Source organism: Balaenoptera borealis, assembly GCF_965194805.1.
Source record: "Balaenoptera borealis genome assembly, contig: HAP1_SCAFFOLD_1939, whole genome shotgun sequence".
Taxonomy (NCBI): domain Eukaryota; kingdom Metazoa; phylum Chordata; class Mammalia; order Artiodactyla; family Balaenopteridae; genus Balaenoptera; species Balaenoptera borealis.
The window spans coordinates 20,032-40,513 of record NW_028122320.1 but is presented as its reverse complement, the minus strand read 5'-3'; the positions used below and the strand labels follow the sequence as shown (position 1 = coordinate 40,513).

The 20,482-nt window shown below is 43.5% G+C and overlaps 1 pseudogene across 1 annotated transcript; it reads left to right on the top strand.

Moving 5' to 3' along the window:
- Positions 1–296: 296 nt before the first annotated feature.
- On the top strand, positions 297–10,113 carry LOC309622262 (protocadherin-23 pseudogene; annotated as a pseudogene). The gene is made up of 2 exons (XR_014249449.1): positions 297–3,187; positions 4,043–10,113. The product of XR_014249449.1 is annotated as a protocadherin-23 pseudogene (transcript).
- Positions 10,114–20,482: the final 10,369 nt, after the last annotated feature.

The window sequence follows — 20,482 nt, the reverse complement described above, 5'->3', positions numbered from 1 at the left end:
GTTTGCCTCCCTCTGCTCCGTCCCCAGCCCAGCCACAAACGGGTCCCACTGCAGCGGCGCCTCGCAGGTGGGAGTTTGCCCGGGTGTGCGCCGCGTCACGACGGGGGAGGAGAGCGGGGGGGGGGCTGGGGCGGAGGGGAGCCTCGCGGTCCCCAGCGCCCCGAGACGCTGCGGGTGCGGCTGCCCCCGGAGCCGCTGACTACGCCGCAGCCCGAGCCGCGGCTCCCTCCTCCCTTCCTCCCTCCCTCCCTCTCCGGCCCCGCGCGCCCTTGCTCCCGGCCTCCCGCCCTTACTCCACCTCCTTCCCCTGCCCGACCCCCAGCCTCTCCTGTGTGTGCGCTTTAAATAATTTCATTCTTTTTGGCAAAAGAATAATGCACCTGACTTTACCAGGGCGAAACAACCAGCCTAGCAGAACAAGGAACAGATGTAAAAAGAATAAAAGGAGAGAGGAAAAGAGATGAGACTCGTTTAAAGAAATCCAGGGACTGAAGAGGTGGCTGCAGCAGCAGAGGCAGCTAGAGTTTCCCTCCCTGTCTGCGCGAGCTGCGGGCGGAGGACGTTTTCACCAGTTGCAGATGTAACCTCGGGAACTCCTGGGTCTGTTGGTTTTGTTTGCCAAACAAAGTCTTTTCTTCTTTGGCTCAGACACTGAAGAGGCTCCTGGATTTTTCTGCCATCGTGCCACAACCTGGCAGTTACCCGGGAGCCTTCCCAAGGAGCTGGCGGAGAAATGAGCCCTTCTGGGCGGAGGATGGGAGAAGGGCGTCAGCAGCTCGGGGCTCCAGCCGGGAAGCGCCTCCTGCTCCCCGGGAGCAGAGGGTCACCCAGAGGGCTGCCGGGCGGCGGCGGCCCCGGGGCGCAGCGCTTCCTGCTCGGGCTCTTCGTGCACGCGTGGCTGTGGGCGGCCTCGGGCTCGTCTGCCCAGGTGTTCAACCTCAGTCTTTCCGTGGACGAGGGCCTTCCTCCAGACACTCTAGTCGGCGACATCCGCGCGGGGCTGCCGGCCACGCAGCAGCAGCAGGAGGGGGGCGGCTTCTTTCTGTCCGAGGACTCGGATGACTCCCCGTTGCTGGACGACTTCCACGTGCATCCGGACACAGGCATCATCCGCACGGCGCGGCGCCTGGACCGAGAGCGGCGGGACCACTACAGCTTCGTGGCCGCCACGCTGCTGGGCGCGGTGGTGCAGGTGGAGATCCGCGTCAACGACGTGAACGACCACTCGCCCCGCTTTCCCCGCGACTCCCTGCAACTCGACGTCTCCGAGCTCAGCCCGCCAGGTACAGCCTTCCGCCTGCCAGGCGCCCAAGACCCGGACGCCGGGCTGTTCAGCATACAGGGGTACACCCTGGTGCAACCGTCCGACCTTTCTGAGGACCCCGCAGGACCATTCTTCCAGTTGCGCTACGGGGCCCCGGGGTCACCAAAGTCGCCGCTGTCCTCGTCGCCCCTTGAGCCCCTAGACCTGGTGCTGCTGCGGCGCTTGGACCGAGAGGCGGTGGCAGCACACGAGCTGCAGATCGAGGCGTGGGACGGCGGTCGCCCGCGGCGCACGGGCAGCCTGCGGGTGGACCTGCGCGTGCTGGATGAGAACGACAACCCACCCGTATTTGAGCAGAGCGAGTACCGCGCCGCCGTGCGCGAGGACGCACTGCCAGGCGCTGAGGTCTGTCGCGTGCGCGCCACCGACCGTGACCTGGGGCCCAATGGCCATGTGAGCTACAGAATCCGCTCCCGGCAAGCGCTCGGGACGGGTGGCAGTGGCGGGCCGCTGGGCGACGCGGCCTATTTCGCGGTGGAGGAGATGAGCGGGGTGGTGCGGGTGCAGAGGCCGCTGGACCGCGAGGCTCAGGCCTGGCACCAGCTGGTGGTGGAGGCCCGCGACGGAGGTGCCGAGCCCGAGGTTGCCACCGTGCGCGTGTCCATCGCGGTGCTGGACGTGAATGACAACTGGCCCGCCATTCATCTGCTCTTCCTTACCGAAGGAGGCGCCGCGCGCGTCTCTGAGGGCTCTCGAGTCGGCGACTATGTGGCTCGGGTCTCCGTGTCCGACGCGGACGGTGACCCAGAGAAGGAAGAGGAGGCCGCCGGGGAAGTCGGTATGGGCCTCGGGGGCGGGAGCATCTCGCTGACCTTGGAGGGCGGTGAGAGAGCCTTTGCGCTGCGGTCCGGAGGCTCCTCAGGAGTATTTTTCCTTTGCGTCGATGGGCCCCTAGACAGGGAGAGCAGAGACCTGTATGATTTGCGACTGGTGGCCACGGATGCGGGATCCCCGCCGCTGAGCACAGAGAAGACGCTGCTGCTCCGGGTCGCTGACCTCAATGACCAGCCGCCTCTCTTCAGCCAGGAGAATTACCGGGCCTCAGTGTCCGAGGCCGCGGCCCCCGGCACCGCGGTAGTGTGCGTCAGCGCCTCCGATGCGGATGAGCCTGGCACAGACCACGCCCGGCTGCGCTACGCGCTGGTCCCTCTCCCAGCGCGCTGCAACCCGGAGGCTCTGAGGCCCACCGCTGAGTGTGGACCGTCCTTCAGCATCGATCCTGAAATTGGTGTGATTAGCACCACCCGGAGTCTGGACCGAGAGGTCCAGGAGGCTGTAGAGCTGAGAGTGGTGGCCCAAGACCTCGGAGAGCCCCCGCTCTCTGCCACCTGCCTTGTGAGCATCACTGTGGACGACGTGAATGACAACGAGCCCATCTTCCTGAAGCAGGTGTACAACGCCACCCTTCTGGAGCATTCCCCAGTCGGACACTGCTTTCTTCAGGTGAGTGCATCAGGCCTATGGATCTACGGGAGGCCTGGGCAGGGATGGAGAGGTTGTGAGTAAGTACAGGGAAGAATTGTGATGTGGATAGTTATACCCAAGCTCAGAAGGCAGGGGACATGGGCTCTGGTTCCTCCTCTGCAGGGAGATGAATGGATGCCCTCTGGTCACCTAACTTTTCTGAATGGTCTCTAAGGTCTTTTCTACCTCACATAATATTTGGATCTTGATTTTCCTTATGGAATGCTGATTTCCTTCAGTCTGGATATGAGCCCCCAAATAGGTTTGGGAGGAACAACCCATTCTCGGTTTTACTTTTTAACAGTGTGCAAATGGCAATGTCGCATATATTTGAGGATCATTATGTGGCCACCTGGGGAAGTGAGGTGGCCCTCACATATTGGTTTTTCAAGTAAACAAGTGTATGCCTTTAAACACTGAAACTGTTTTGAGTAACTATTTCCAGAGACTTCTTACACATTGTCCTACCTTCTCTGCAAGTTTACAAGAGGTAGTTGAGGACATCAAGTCATTTTTACCAGTTGCGGGCTGAACTCCTTCAGTGATGCCTTCTGGATTCAGGAGTAGCGGGGCTCAATCATCCTTTATAAAATGGATGATATCCTTTATAAACGGATCTCAGAATGTTGTGATGTGCACCCTTCTAGCAGTACTCCTTACGGCTTCCAATTTCCTAGTATTTATCTGATGTGAGATAACAAACTAGATTTCCAAGACTGGTTTATTTACTCCAAGATAATTTGAGTAAATAAATAGAGCCTGAGAGACTAACTAGTGAGTGAAGCTCTAAAACTCCATTTAGCTCTCAAGTTGGGTTGTTTTAAGACCTCTATGGCTTATTTCTTGGTTCTCCGGTGGGGGGGGGGGGAGGGGGAGGCTTTAGCCTTGATAAGTCATGTCTCAATAACCTTTAGATAAGTAAGATGCCACTGTATTTTAAAAATGAGTTACCTAACTTCTTCTCTCTTTTTTAATCCTTTGGCTCTGTGGGTAATAATAATCTCCATCCCTTTTTCTGGCATGACTGATGACTCATTGAGTTGCTAGGTTATTAAAAGAAGGCTTGAAAATCAGTTAATGCTTGCTGCTGAAACAGATCCACAAATGCAGATGAATAACATAATGGAAGTTTATTTACATCTCAAGCAGAGTCTGATACGATGCAGGTTGATTGGTCCTTCTCCATCCAAGGTAGGGCCAGGGCTGGGAGTGACATAGATCAGGTCCACCAATGTCCCATTGGTCAGAGCTTAGCCACGTGGCCTCAGGTGTACTGCAAATGTGGCTGAGAAATGGAGAGGAGCACATGCTGCCAGTGGGCACCAATTGTGTCTCCCATGGATGTTGAAAACTGAAGTCATAATAGATGAGAGGTTGGATTAGATAATTTCCAAAATTTCTTCCATCTGGAAGACTTTAAGGATCTTGGTACTAAACAGTACAACTGGACTCGATTTGAAGGAAAATAAGAAGGGTAAATTAATTATGATTCCTTTGATTAGAACCTGTCTTTTCAGAGTTGTTTCAAAAATTGTGAGATGATTCTGCCATGAGGTGTGAGTTTATCCCATTATTATGACTTGGTATGTGGCAGATCCATTATGGTGAGCTGAACTTAGCTCAAGTGCAAGACTGCATCTCCAATCGCAAAAAACCTTTCAGGTTGCCAAGTATTGTTATAGGTAGTATTAAAGGGTGCTGATTAGAATTTCTGGAAATTCCAGCAATCTAGCCACTCAAGATTGCAGACACATTCTTATACACTGGGCTCTCTGACCTCACCATAGCAGCTTTGTGAACTTTCTGTGCTGAATCAGCTCTCTGGCTGACTCTGTCCCCTAAGTCTCACCCAGAGTGTCTTCCATCTGCTTGCGATCTCTTTACTCTCAATCTTTCTTTATACCACTTTGTAAAAACAAACCTCCCCCACTCCCTTTGGATCTCATGGCCTATCCTTTCTTCCAGGGCTTTGTTGAATTACATTATATCAATTCTTACAGTTGAACCTTTCTGTTGCCCTTTACCCGTTTTCTCCCTTTAGACCTCATCTCTGCTCAATTCTCCTTCGTCAGAATCATAAAAAAACAAAATGAGAAATGACAGGGAAAAAAAACATTCCTTCCTGGATTCCCTGTAAGGGAATACCATGTCACCTAATAAAACAAAGCCTGAAACTTCTAGGTGTCTTGGTGGTTACTCCACAACACTAATCCCTGGGCTTATTCCGCTCTTATTATGCTCCTGCTGCCACCCCAGGGCAGCCATCCTCCTGTCCCCCAGTGCTGGCTGAATCCTTCCATGTTCTCAGACCCAGATTGGAACTTTCCAAAGACTTTAAACGTGGGGCCGAACAAAGGGATTTAATACAGAGGACAAGAACCAGTAGCAGCCTGAGATGGGTGACCTCTAGCCCCAAAGGGTTTTCACAACCTTGTGGGCACTTGTCTGGATTTCTTAGTTCCTTGCTCCCCATTGCCCCCCAGGTGGAGAGCCCCTTCTTGACAACCTGCCCCTCGGGAGCTCCTTTCAGCATCTCTTGATGTTTTCGTGGTCAAGGCAGTTGCTCCTGTGTTTGCCTCTGAGTTCTAGTGTCTGGCCTGAAAGACTCTTTTTTTCTTCAGATTACCGTCAAAGAGACTAACCTCAGCCTCTCTTGGCGGTGAGACTGCCACTCTCTGCCCCACACTAAATCCAACCATGTGAACTACACTGACAGCCTTTATCTTGTTGTTGTTTTTATAAATTTATTTATTTTTATTTGTTTATTTTTGGTTGCGTTGGGTCTTCGTTGTGGTGCGTGGGCTTCTCCTTGCAGTGGCTTCTCTTGTGGAGCATGGGCTCTAGGTGTGCGGGCTTCAGTAGTTGTGGCACACAGCCTTCAGTAGTTGTGGCACGCGGGTTCAGTAGTTGTGGCTCACGGGCTTAGTTGCTCTGCGGCATGTGGGCTCTTCCCGGATTGGGGCTCGAATCTGTGTCCCCTGCATTGGCAGGGGGATTCTTAACCACTGTGCCATTTTATCTTGTGACCAGATCTTCAAACAATGTAACTGCAGCCTTCATACCTGAATTACACACATTCCATAACAAGATTATTCTCTTGTACTCCCCCAAATATCAGTACTGTATTCATTCACTAATTCATTTGTTTAATCAGACAACAACATTCATTGAATAAACAACATTCCGTGAACAGTATGTATGGGGTACCTATTACATTCCAAGAACTCATGCTGGTGCTGGGGAGGCAGCGGTGAGGCCAGGTCCCTGTGCCAGCCAAGTGTAGAGTCCCAAGTCCTCCGTTCCCTCCTCCATGTGAAGGCATATGCCCCGCCCCCACTTGCTGATCACCCCTTCCCACCCTGTTCTGATCTCCCCCACCACTCTGTTAAATTCTGCCTCTCCAAAGGCAGCTATGTTCTTTTATTTCAGATCCACTGGGCTTTCTTAGTTTAACCTGACTCGTTCTCTAAAGCATTTTGGGCTGCTGCCCACTTCCTCTTTCTTGAATGCATCATCTTCACTGCCTTCTGTCTCACTGCATCCTCTCTGTCTCTGTCTTGCCAATTCCTCCTTGTGTCCCCTACTCAGTGTGATAGAGGCGTTTCCAAAGGTTTTGTCTTCCTCTCACTTCGCTCTTTTCTATACTTTCTACTTATGTATTCCCAGACTGCAACTTTTTTTTTTTTTTAACATCTCCAGGGTCGACCTCCTTTACTAACTGCAGATTAACATTTCTCTACCTGGTACGTACCTCTGCCTGGAAGTATTTTTGACATCTCAAATTATGACATTTTTAAAATAAAGTCATTTATCTTCTACCCTTTCTTTCTTTTTACCCCCAACCTTCATTAATCATCTCCTTTTTGAAACTTTCTATATTTTGTTAATGGATCCCTTCTATAGATGTATTTATGCATTTGGTGTGTGTCTGTGTTTTGCTCTTTGTTGGAGTGGTTGTGGGTTTCATTGCTGAGAGTGACAAGGGTGAAGAGCAAGGTCATGGCTCATATGAATTAATTGGGTAAAAAACAGGTCTTGGGATCCCACACACGGGCTGTGGGAGAGAGCACCCACTGTGCTCGTGTGTTTGCTCCCCTGGTCTGACTTTGAGGAGCCTGACTAGGAGGGGTGCCTGGGCATTAAACATAATATCTACCATCTGGGAAGATGTGGGAGATGGGAAGGCCTGATGCCAACTGAAGGCCTGATGCCAACTGTGCTCCATGGCCTGAGAAGGACTAACCTATACCTTGCTTCTGATTCATTACATCTTTTGGGGTTACTTCCTTTTATGAATTCCCTAGCCTTTAGGAAAGTCTTTCTAAATGTGTGAACTTTGTCTCAACTGTACTGTGGAGGTAAAAATGGAAAACCCAAAACACCGCCCGGGGTGGTATGATTTAAGGGAAGGGTTATTAATTAGCTTTAGTCAAAGTGTCCAGGGCTGGCAGGCCCTCTCCTGAAGTCTGGGTGGTGATGATGGCAAGGGATGCCGAGGTAGGCGGTCCTTAGGAACAGTGTGAAGCCTTCTTTCAAGAGGCTGTCCCAGTGCCAACCTTGGATTAAGGAAGATGTTTCCTAACACCTTCATATCATCTTTGATTCCTCCCCAAATTTGACCACACTAGTTGCCAAGGCCTTCATTTGTCCCTTCATTTATACCCATTGTTGTCACCCTAGTTCTGTCCACATTGTTTCTTGTCTTCTGTTGCCTGTTCTTGACACCAGAGAGATTTTGGACATATCTCAAATGCCACCTCCTCCCACTAAATGTTTCCTTGTTCTGTCTAGCTCTTTTCTTAATGTTCTTTATGGTGCTATAGTTGTTTACTTGTATTAGTAAGATGATGGATTGTGATAGCCTTGTGCTGTTACAATTTAATGGTATTTGAGTCCCTGTAATTCCTAGTGTTCTCAATCTCATATACTGGAAGATCAACACTTTTGTTAAATTGTATTGAAGAGCATAATGAAAAAAAAATTTACTAGTCAGTGGTAGAGCTAGTAAAGGTTTTTACTCTCTATTTTATTTTTTTGTACATTTCATTTGTATGTGTATTAAATTTATTGTAAAGTTTCTTTCCTCCATATATTTTATCATTGATCTTTTGGAATTTTATGGTCTGAATTGCATTGTTTATCCCTCACCTTATTACAGACATACTCTTACTGCTTACCTTACATACAAGCTTATCTACTTACCTAGTGTGTGCCAGCTTTGATGGTCATAGAATTGTATTACCATATTATGATTGTCTCATTCTGGCTCTTTTGAATGGACCTGACCTGTCTGTACATGCACATTGAAAGCATGTGAGATTTCCACAGTGGTCATTTGCATCTGTCTCCAGGATAAGTCTAGATTACCTGCCAACTGTCATCTTCCCTGATTATCCGACTCCTGCTGGCCTTCCATTGTAGTTCCCAGCATGTGTTGTTATGTGCCTCTGGCTTTGCTTTGATGACCTGTTTTAGGTACTTGAGATTGGCTGTAGAATTCTCTCAGACTTCGTTTTGGTAGCCTTCCTCTCCCTGTCCCCCACCCAGCTGCTACCCAAGACCAATCAGCTGGCTTTACTCCCTTTCCCCTTTTCCTGCTTGAGAAAGATGATCAGATAATTTGTTTGGCTATGTAATAGGAGGGGTATAGCCTGGAATCTGTGGGATGCATCTCTAGTTACAGTCAATATATAACTTGCAAGTACTTTGTCTAGTTCTTGGTTCTAGAACTAAAGATGATTGACATTACATGGTAGAGAGTTCTTAGCTTTGAAGACTAAAATTAAGCTGCACACAGTGATGAAAAATATAGCCAGACTATGGGATCAGTGTGCCTGGGTTTGAATCTCAGCTCCACTACTTACTAGCCATGTGATCTTGGTCACTGTGCCTCAGTTTCCTCATCTGGAAAATATGGATAACAATGGTATCAGCTTGATATAAAGTTTTTATGTGTGTGATGAATTAGTACATGTATGCTTAAAACAATGCTTGACTTGTAGTAAGTCCTGAATGCATGCTATTTATTATTAAATGCTAGTAAATAAGACTTCTAGAAATGATGAAGACTATTTTGCCTGATATAGTGAATGCTGAGGACTAATTAAAAATGACATTTCAAATAAAATTCTTGGGACTTTCCTGGTGGTCCAGTGGTAAAGAATCCGCCTTACAGTGCAGGGGACACGGGTTTGATCCCTGGTCAGGGAACTAAGATCCCACATGCCGCGGGGCAACTAAGCCCACGCGCCACAACTACTGAGCTTGTGCGCCTCAACTAGAGCCTGCGTGCTGCAAACTACAGAGCCCACATGCTCTGGAACCCACGCGCCACAACTACAGAGCCCATGCACTCAGAAACCTGTGCGCTACACCTTGAGAGAAGCCTGCATGCTGCAACAAAAGATCCCTCATGCCACAACTAAGACCCAACGTAGCCAAAAATAAATAATAAATAAATCTTTAAAAAAAATTTTTTTCTTGCATGAAAAGCAGAAAAAATTTAAATTGTGTATTCAGTTTTAATTAGATGTATGTGTCTGGCAATGAAGGGAGAAACCTATTTTACTTATCTTGGAAGCTTATAACATCTCCTTATGGGTTTATGGAATCCCATGTGTCTTAAAGGAAGGTTCAAATGACCTCTTAATAGCTATTCTCCACTCCTACCCCACCCACTACGCTGCCACAGAAAAAAAACACTGTGAAAGTCATAGAGGGGAGGCAGTGTGATGTAAGTTGTGGTAAAGGCCTTGGTGTGATGGGTCATGAGTCCTCAGGGTTTCACCCCAAGGGTGCTAAGCATCACACTTAGATTCAGTGGGATCCCTTTCAGCTGTGCAGGGCATGATTCTGGTCTACAGAGTAACATAGTATGTTTTTTTTTATTGAGTTATAATTAACATACATTATGATATAGTTTGAGGTGTTCAACATAGTGATTCAATATTCTTATACATTATGAAATGATCACCACAATAAGTCCAGTTACCATCCATCACCATACAAAGTTATTGCAATGTTATCAACTATATTTCCTGTACATTACATCCCCAAGACTTATTTATTTTATAAGTGGAAGCTTGTACCTCTTAATCCCTTCACGTATTTCACCAGTCCCTCCACCCCACTCCCCTCTGGCAACCACCAGTTTGTTCTCTGTACCTATAAGTCTGTTTCTGTTTTGTTTTTTTGTTTGCTTTGTTTTTTAGATTACACATACAAGTGAAATCACATGGTATTTGTCTTTCTTTTTCTTATTTATTTCACTTACCATAATACCCTCTGCATCTGTCCATGTTGCCACAGATCGCAAGATTTCATTCTTTTTTATGGCAGAGTAATATTCCATTGTATATATGTGTATATATGTGTGTATATATATCCCATCTTTTTTACCCATTCATCTGTTGATGGACACCTAGTTTGCTTCCATATCTTGGCTATTGTAAATAGTGCTGCAATGAACATAGAAGTACATGTATCTTTTTGAATTAGTGTTTTCATTTTCTTTGGATAAGTACCCAGAAGTGGAATTGCTGGGTCATATGGTAGCTCTATTTTTAGTTTTCTGAGGAGCCTCCATACTGTTTTCTGTAGTGGCTATACAAGTTTACAGTCCCATCAACAGTGCATGAGGGTTCCCTTTTCTCCACATCTTGTCTTTTTGAAATAACCATTCTGACAGGTATGAGGTGATCTCATTGTGATTTTAATTTACATTTTCCTGATTATTAGTGATGTTGAGTACCTTTTTTTGTGCCTGTTGGCCACCTGTATATCTTCTTTGGAAAAATATCTATTCAGGTCCTCTGCCCATATTTGACTGGGTTGTTTGTTTTTTAGCTATTGAGCTGTATGAGTTCTTTACATATTTTGGATATCAACCCCTTGTCAGATACATTGTTTGCAGATATCCTATTCAATAGATCACCTTTTAGTTTTGTCAGTGGTTTCCTTCACTGTGCAAAAGCTTTTTAGTTTGATGTAGTCCCATTTGTTTATTTTTGCTTTTGTTGCCCTTTCTGGAGGAGACATATGCAAAAAATATTGCTAAAATTGATGTCAAAGAAGTTACTACCTATGTTTTCTTCTAGGAGTTTTATGGTTTCAAGTCTTACATTTAAGTCTTTAAAACCATTTTGAGTTAATTTTTGTATATGGTATAAGAAAGTGGTCCAGTTCCATTATTTTACATGTGGCTGTCCAGTTTTCCCAACACTGTTCAATTATTGAAGAGACTATCTTTTCCCCATTGTATTCTTACCTCCTTGACCATATGAACATGGGTTTATTTCTGGGCTCTCTATTCTGTTCCATTGTTCTATGTGTTTGTTTTGGTATCAGTGCCATAGTGTTTTGATTATTGTAGCTTTGTAGTATAGTTTCAAGTCTGGGAGTGTGACACCTCAAGCTTTGTTCTTCTTTCTCAAGATTGCTTTGTATATTTGGGGCCTTTTGTGGTTCCATACAAATTTTAGGATTATTTGTTCTAGTTCTGTGAAAAATGCCATTGATATTTTGATAGGGATTGCATTGAATCTGCAGATTATTTTGGGTAGTATGGATATTTTAATGATACTGATCTTTCCAATCCATGAGCATGGTATATCTTTCCATATGTTTGTGTCATCTTCAGTTTCTTTCATCAGTGTCTTATAGTTTCCAGAATGCAGGTTTTTCACCTCTTTGGTTAAATTTATTCTTAGGTACTTTATTCTTTTTGATGCAATTGTTAATGGGGTTGTTTTCTTAATTTCTTTTTCTGATAGTTCTCTTTCTCTTTCATTATTAGTGGGCAGAAATGCAACAGATTTCTATTCTATATCCTGCATCTTTACTGAATTCATTTATTAGTTCTAATAGTTTTTTGGTGGAGCCTTTTGGGTTTTCTATTTATTGTATCATGTCATCTGCAAATAGTGACAGTTTTACTTCTTCCTTTCCAATTTGGATGCCTTTTATTTCTCTTTCTTACCTAACTGCTGTGGTTAGGACTTCCAGTACTGTGTGGAATGAAGTGGCAAGAGTGGGCATCCTTGTCTCAGTTCTGATCTTAGAGGAGAAGCTTTCAGATGTTTACCATTGAGTGTGTTGTTAGCTGTGGGCTCGTTGTACATGGCCTACATTTTTACTCCCTACACCACCACGTTGGATGATTTTGATGTCATATCTTATATCTTTTTAATTTTGTGTATCCCTTAACTACTTATTGTAGTTATAGTTGATTTGTACTATTTTTGTCCTTTAACCTTCATACTAGCTCTTAAGTGCCTCATCCACTGCATTTACTATACTTGCCTTTACCAGTGAGATTTTTTTTTTATATATATATGTTTTGTCATTTCTAGTTGTGGCCTTAAAGAAGACTCTTTAGCATTTCATGTAAGGCCGTTTAGTAGTGATGAACTCCTTTAATTTTTGCTTTTTGGGAGACTTTGTAATCTCTCTTTCAATTCTGAATGAAAACCTTGCCAGGTAGCGTATTCTAAATTGTAATTTTTTTTCTCTTTTAGCACTTTAAATATATCCTGCCACTCCCTTCGGGCCTGTAGTTTCTGCTGAAAAATCAGCTGATAGTCTTACAAGGTTTCCCTTGTATGTGATTAGTTGTTTTTTCTCTTGCTGTCTTTAAGATTCTCACTTTGACTTTAACTTTTGCCACTTTAATTATGTCTTGGTGTGGATCTCTTTAGATTCATCTTCTTTGGGACTCTGTGCTTCCTGTACCTGGATGTCTGTTTCCTTCCCCAAGTTAGGGAAGTTTTCAGTCATTGTTTCTTCAAATAAGTTTTCTGTTACTTCCTCTCTTTCTTCTCCTTCTGGGATATCTATAATGTGAATGTTAGTATACTTGATGCTGTCCCTGAGGTCCCTTAAATTATCCTCATTTAAAAAAATTCTTTCTTCCTTTTGCTGTTCTGATTGGGTGATTTCCACTATTCTGTATTCCAGATTGCTTATCCATTCTTCTGTGTCATCTAATCTGCTGTTGATTGTGGTCTTCTTCTCTGATTGTTTTTTTCTTATATTTCCTTAATCTTTGTTGAAGTTCTCATTGAGTTCCTCCATTCTTCTCCCAATTTCAGTGAGCATCCTTATGATCATTTCTTTGAACTCTTTATCAGGGAAATTATTTATCACTGTTTCATTAGGGTTTTTTTTTTTTTTTCCCTAAGGTTTTATTTTGTTCTTTTGTTTGGAACACATTCTTCTGTATCCTCATTTTGCTTGACTTTTGGTGTTTGTTTCTACAGAGTAGAGAAAACAGCTCCCCCTCCCAGTCTTGAAGGAGTGGTCTTCTGTGGGAATGCCCCTGTGTGGACTGCTTGCAGGTCAGGGGCAGTCCTTGGAATGCACAACACCGGGGCCACCTTAGCAGGACGGCTGGAGCAGGAGCAGGCGTGGGACTGGGGAAGTCCTTGGAGGACTAAAACAATGCTCTGCCAGCACCCCTGATCCTGCAGAGGTATCCAGCAGTTCCCCACCTGTTTGGCAGGAGTTCTAGGGTTAGTAAATGGATTTCTTTGCTGTATAGTATATGTGCCCTCTAAACAGCTGTTTTTTCACTGTGTCCCAGGGTGGGTGAATCAGTGCTTGGACCCTTCAGTAATATCCCTTCCTATCTCAGGTTGCTGCCTCATGGGTGGAGTTCCCATGGATACCGTGTCTCCGTCTCTCCTACCCATTTCTATGTGGTCTTTCTATGTACAGAAGCTGTTCAGTCAGCCCTCAGGTCTTCTTCAGGAGGAATTGCTCTGTATGTAGGCGTAGATTTGGTGTGTCTGTGGGAGGAGATTAGGTCAGGGTCATCCTAGCCACCATCTTGGTCCTCTTCCTATCTTAGTGTCTTTTGTTCTGTGTATCAGTTATTACCTTTGGAATCTTTTATTAAGACAGCCTGAAAAAAGACAGCACTGGACTTTGAGTAGAAAACCTTGGTTTCAGTTCTGACTTCACCATTTACTATCCCTGTTAACTTTTCTGGCCCTAGTTCCTGACTCATAAAATGTTGTATATTAGTTAAGGTTCTCCAAAGAAATAGAACCAATAGGAAATATAAAATGAAGAATTGATTCATGGGATTATAGAGGCCAAGAAATCCCACGATCTGCTGACTGCAAGCTGGAGACTCAAGAAAGCTGGTGGTATAATTCAGTCCAAGTCTGAAGGCCTGAGAGCCAGAAGAACTGATGGTGTAAGTCCCAGTCAGAGGACAGAAGACTGATGTCCCAGCTCAGCAGTCAGACAGAAAGAGCAAATTCATCATTCCTCCTCTTTTTTGTTCTGTTGAGGCCTTCAGTGGATCGGATGTTACACACACACGTTGGGGAGGACATTCTGCTTTTCTCAGTCCAGCAATTCAAATGTTAATCTCAGCCAGAAACACCCCCACAGACATACCTAGAAATAATGTTTAACCAGATATCTGGGCATCATGAGGCCTAGTCATGTTGACCATCACACATTGTAATTCATTTTGAGAGCACGTTATCATAAGGATTTGAGGTAATCTACACTATGTGGTAGTAGTTGGTGTAGTAAGAATTAAGGGGCCTTGGAAGTGGGAGGGTTTATGTGGTGGATCAGGATGGAGGTTTCACTAGATATGGACCTTCCAGGGAGTCCTGTGTTGTGATATGTAGGTTTTTATTTACAGCCTGTCATGGATACATTCCAGGATAGCTGCACAACTTTTTTTTTTTTTTTTTTTATAAAAATGTGTAATGCATTCCTAGGCATGATCACCTCTAAAAGAGAATCATTTAGGATGGCCTTCTGAAAGTTGTGATCAGTAAGATTTCCCTCCTCTGAGAATTGAAATCTGATGATATATTAATTTTATTTACAACTAGACACCAGACTTCTATTAATGAGCCCTTTGCCTTCTAAATTATAAATTAAAAGTGAGCAACCTTAGAAGTAATTTATACTTTCATAGTTCATTAGGGAAACTATGCTAAGTCATTTTTACAAATGCCAGGTTATTGCTTAAAATTTTACTGAATTAAAATCTTCATTTAAAAAGAATGTGTTGTTTGTGGTGCAGATAGATCAAATGAATATGGCAACGAATACAAATTTTAATTAAAACTCTATTTAGGATACATAATCCATGTGGGGATAGTATGAACTGGAATAATCATGGTGTGTCTGGTCCTGTAGTGAAGTAGTGGGTGGAGTTTTGAAGGCACAGGAGACAGCCCATGAAGAACTCACAGTGTTTGCCTAGAGTTTGGCCTTTGTTATGGAGGCAACAGAGAGAGGTGGGGAGTTTTTAAATAGAGATAAACCTGTGTAAAGTAAGGTTTTAGGAAGATTTGTCTTGAATCAGTGGAAAGAAGAAAGCAGGGAAACTAGGTAGGAGACTCCTGAGACTCTTGTAATAATACATATTCAGTTACGAGGTCCTGAACTAGGGAAATGGTAGTGAAGTGTAGTAGAAAGGCTGACCTTAGAGGCATTATAAAGGAAATGCTACAACTTGAATAAGGGATGAGGGGAGAAGTAAAAGATGATCCCATATTTTCAGTCTGGTTTAGTGGGAGGAATAGGAAAAGCTGGTGGTGAGAGTTCTCGGGAAAAGATGCTCGCTTAGTTGAGTGTTTGATATGTTGGGCATGAATTAATGGCCAGTAGTCTGGGAAAAAGGTATCTTGAAAGCTTTTTAGATATTCAGAACTACAGTAGAGGAAAGAGCGGAAGGTTGAAGATGGAAACTTTGAAGTCATTCATTTGGAGGTGATAAATAAAGATGTGGAAGTGAAAGTGAGGATAATGAGAGCAGAGTCAATGGCTAAGGATGCTGGTGGGACAAGGGTCATGCCACGCGTACGGTGTTGGAGGGCAGGTATCTGTGATCATAGTGCTGTTTGCTTATTTTCTGGAACCCCATGGACTGGCGGAGACTCTAGAGAGATGGTTGGCATCCTGTCCCATTTTCTAAGCTCCTTTGCACTGCTTCTGAAATATTCAACATCCCTCTCCACACTCCCAGGCAGTAAGGCACACATTATCTGGCTCTGCTGTTCTCTCTTCCCACTTCTCCTTCTTTCCTACAGACCCCCTAGTCAGTCCACCATATGCTTTGAGGGTATTGACAGCCTTTTAGCCAGTTTTGTCTCCACTGTAGCTCTTGCTATTCAAGCACACTGGTTTTACATTTCCCCAATTGGCCTGGTTTTATGTCGTTTAAAAAAAAATTATTTTTTATTGGAGTATAATTGCTTTACAATGTTGTGTTAGTTTCTGTGACACAATGAAGTGAATCAGCTATATGTATACATATATCCCCTCCCTCTTGGACCTCCATCCACCCCAATCCCACCCACCTCGGTCATCACATAGCACAGAGCTGAGCTCCCTATGCTGTACAGCAGGTTCCCACTAGCTATCTATTTTACACACGGTAGTGTATTTATGTCAAACCTAATCTCCCAATTCATCCCACCCTCCCCTTCCTCCCCTGTGTCCACACGTCCATTCTCTACGTCTGCATTTCTATTCCTTCCCTGCGGATAGGTTCCTCTGTACCATTTTTCTAGATTCCACATATATGCGTTAAGATATGATATTTGTTTTTCTCTTTCTGACTTACTTCACTCTGTATGACAGACTCTAGGTCCATCCGCATCTCTACAATGACCCAATTTCATTTCTTTTTAAGGCTGAGTAATGTTGCATTGTATATATGTACCACATCTTCTTTATCCATTCATCTGTTGATAGATATTTAGGTTGTTTCCATGACCTGGCTATTGTAAATAGTGCTGCAATGAACATTGTGGTACATGACTCTTTTTGAATTATGGTTTTCTCAGGGTATATGCCCAGTAGTGGGATTGCTGGGTCATATGGTAGTTCTATTTTTAGTTTTCTAAGGAACCTCTGTTCTCCACAGTGGCTGTATCAATTTACATTCCCACCAACAGTGCAAGAGGGTTCCCTTTTCTCCACACCCTCTCCAGCATTTATTGTTTGTAGATTTTTTGATGATGGCTCTTCTGACCGGTGTGAGGTGATACCTTATTGTAGTTTTGATTTTCATTTCTCTAATAATTAGTGATGTTGACCATCTTTTCATGGGCCACTGGCCATCTATATGTTTTCTTTGGAGAAATGCCTATTTAGGTCTTCTGCCCATTTTTGGATTGGGTTGTTTGTTTTTATGATATTGAGCTGCATGAGCTGTTTGTATATTTTGTAGATTAATCCTTTGTCAGTTGCTTTGTTTGCAAATATTTTCTCCCATTCTGTGGCTTGTCTTTTCCATCTTGTTTATGGTTTCCTTTGCTGTGCAAAAGCTTTTAACTTTAATCAGGTCCCATTTTCTTATTTTTGTTTTTATTTTCATTACTCTAGGAAGTGGGTCATAAAAGATCTTGCTGTGATTTATGTTAGAGTGTTTTTCCTATGTTTTCCTCTAAGAGTTTTATAGTGTCTGGTCTTTAATTTAGGTCTTTAATCCATTTTGAGTTTAGTTTTGTGTATGGTGTTGGGGAGTTTTCTAATTTCGTTCTTTAACATGTAGTTGTCCAGTTTTCTCAGCACCATTTATTGAAGACGCTGTCTTTTCTCCACTGTATATTCTTGCCTCCTTTGTCATAGACTAGGTGACCATATGCATGTGGGTTTATCTCTGGGCTTTCTGTCCTGTACCATTGAGCTATATTTCTATTTTTTTTGCCAGTACCATACTGTCTTGATTATTTGTAGTATAGTCTGAAGTCAGGGAGTCTGATTCCTCCAGCTCCGTTTTTCCTTCTCAAGATTGCTTTGGCTATTTGAGGTCATTTGTGTTTCCATACAAACCGTAAAAATTTTTTGTTCTAATTCTGTGAAAAATGCCATTGGTATTTGATAGGGATTGCACTGAACCTGTAGATTGCTTTGGGTGGTATAGTCATGTTCACAATATTGATTCTTCCAATCCAGGAGCATGGTTTATCTCTCCATCTGTTTGTGTCATCTTTGATTTCTTTCATTAGCATTTTCTGAGTACAGGTCTTTTGCCTCCTTAGGTAGGTTTATTCCTAGGTATTTTATTCTTTTTGTCGTGATGGTAAATGGGATTGTTTCTTTAATTTCTCTTTCTGATTTTTCACTGTTATTGTATAGGAGAGCAAGAGATTTCTGTGCATTAATTTTGTATCTTGCAACCTTACCAAATTCATTGATTAGTTCTAGTAGTTTTCTGGTGGCATCTTTAGGATTTTCTATGTATAGTATCATGTCATCTGCAAAGACTGACAGTTTTACTTCTTCTTCTATAATTTGTATTCCTTTTATTTCTTTTTCTTCTCTTATTGCTGTGCCTAGTACTGCCAATACTCTGTTGAGTAATAATGGTGAGAATGGACATCCTTGTCTTGTTCCTGATCTTAGAGGAAATGCTTTCAGTTTTTCACCATTGAGAATAATGTTTGCTGTGGGTTTGTCGTTTATGGCCTTTGAATTTTGTCAAAAGCTTTTTTTGCATCTGTTGAGATGATCATTTTTTTTTAAACATCTTTATTGAAGTATAATTGCTTTACAATGGTGTGTTAGTTTCTGCTTTATAACAAAGTGAATCAGTTATACATATACATATGTTCCCATATCTCTTCCCTCTTGCATCTCCCTCCCTCCCACCCTCCCCATCCCACCCCTCTAGGTGGTCACAAAGCACCGAGCTGATCTCCCTGTGCTATGCAGCTGTTTCCCACTAGCTATCTATTTTACATTTGGTAGTGTATATATGTCCATGACACTCTCTCACCCTGTCACATCTCACCCCTCCCCTTCCCCATATCCTCAAGTGCATTCTCTAGTAGGTCTGTGTCTTTATTCCCGTCTTGCCACTAGGTTCTTCATGGCCTTTTTTTTTTATTTCCTTAGATTCCATATATATGTGTTAGCATAATGTATTTGTTTTTCTCTTTCTGACTTACTTCACTCTGTATGACAGACTCTAACTCCATCCACCTCATTACAAATACCTCCATTTCATTTCTTTTTATGGCTGAGTAATATTCCATTGTATATATGTGCCACATCTTCTTTATCCATTCATCTGATGATGGACACTTAGGTTGCTTCCATGTCCTGGCTATTGTAAATAGAGCTGCAATGAACATTTTGGTACATGACTCTCTTTGAACTATGGTTTTCTCAGGGTATATTCCCAGCAGTAGGATTGCTGGGTCGTATGGTAGTTCTATTTGTCGTTTTTTAAGGAACCTCCATACTGTTCTCCATAGTGGCTGAATCAATTTACATTCCCACCAACAGTGCAAGAGTGTTCCCTTTCCTCCACACCCTCTCCAGCATTTATTGTTTCTAGATTTTTTGATGATGGCCATTCTGACCAGTGTGAGATGATATCTCATTGTAGTTTTGATTTGCATTTCTCTAATGATTAATGATGTTGAGCATTCTTTCATGTGTCTGTTGGCAATCTGTATATCTTCTTTGGAGAAATGTCTATTTAAGTCTTCTGTCCATTTTTGGATTGGGTTGTTTGTTTTTTTGTTATTGAGCTGCATGAGCTGCTTGTAAATCTTGGAGATTAATCCTTTGTCAGTTGCTTCATTTGCAAATATTTTCTCCCATTCTGAGGGTTGTCTTTTGGTCTTGTTTATGGTTTCCTTTGCTGTGCAAAAGCATTTAAGTTTCATTAGGTCCCATTTGTTTATTTGTGTTTTATTTCCATTTCTCTAGGAGCTGGGTCAAAAAGAATCTTGCTGTGATTTATGTCATAGAGTGTTCTGCCTATGTTTTCCTCTAAGAGTTTGATAGTGTCTGGCCTTACACTTAGGTCTTTAATCCATTTTGAGTTTATTTTTGTGTATGGTGTCAGGGAGTATTCTTTTTTTTTTCTTTTTTTTAAAATTTATTTATTTATTTATTTATTTATTTATTTATTTATTTTTGGCTGTGATGGGTCCTCGTTTCTGTGCGAGGGCCTTCTCTAGTTGCGGCAAGCGGGGGCCACTCTTCATCGCGGTGCGCGGGCCTCTCACCATCGCGGCCTCTCTTGTTCCGGAGCGCAGGCTCAGTAATTGTGGCTCACGTGCCCAGTTGCTCCGCGGCATGTGGGATCCTCCCAGACCAGGGCTCGAACCCGTGTCCCCTGCATTGGCAGGCAGACTCCCAACCACTGCGTCATCAGGGAAGCCCGGGAATATTCTAATTTCATACTTTTTCATGTATCTGTCCAATTTTCCCAGCACCACTTATTGAAGAGGCTGTCTTTTCTCCACTGTATATGCTTGCCTCCTTTATCAAAGATAAGGTGACCATATGTGCGTGGGTTTATCTCTGGGCTTTCTATCCTGTTCCATTGATCTATATTTCTGTTTTTGTGCCAGTACCAAACTGTCTTGATTACTGTAGCTTTGTAATATAGTCTGAAGTCAGGGAGCCTGATTCCCCCAGCTCCATTTTTCGTTCTCAAGATTGCTTTGGCTATTCGGGGTCTTTTGTGTTACCATACAAATTGTGAATTTTTTTGTTCTAGTTCTGTGAGAAATGCCAGTGGTAGTTTGATAGGGATTGCATTGAATCTGTAGATTGCTTTGGGTAGTAGAGTCATTTTCACAATGTTGATTCTTCCAATCCAAGAACATGGTATATCTCTCCACCTATTTGTATCATCTTTAATTTCTTTCATCAGTGTCTTATAATTTTCTGCATGCAGGTCTTTTGTCTCCTTAG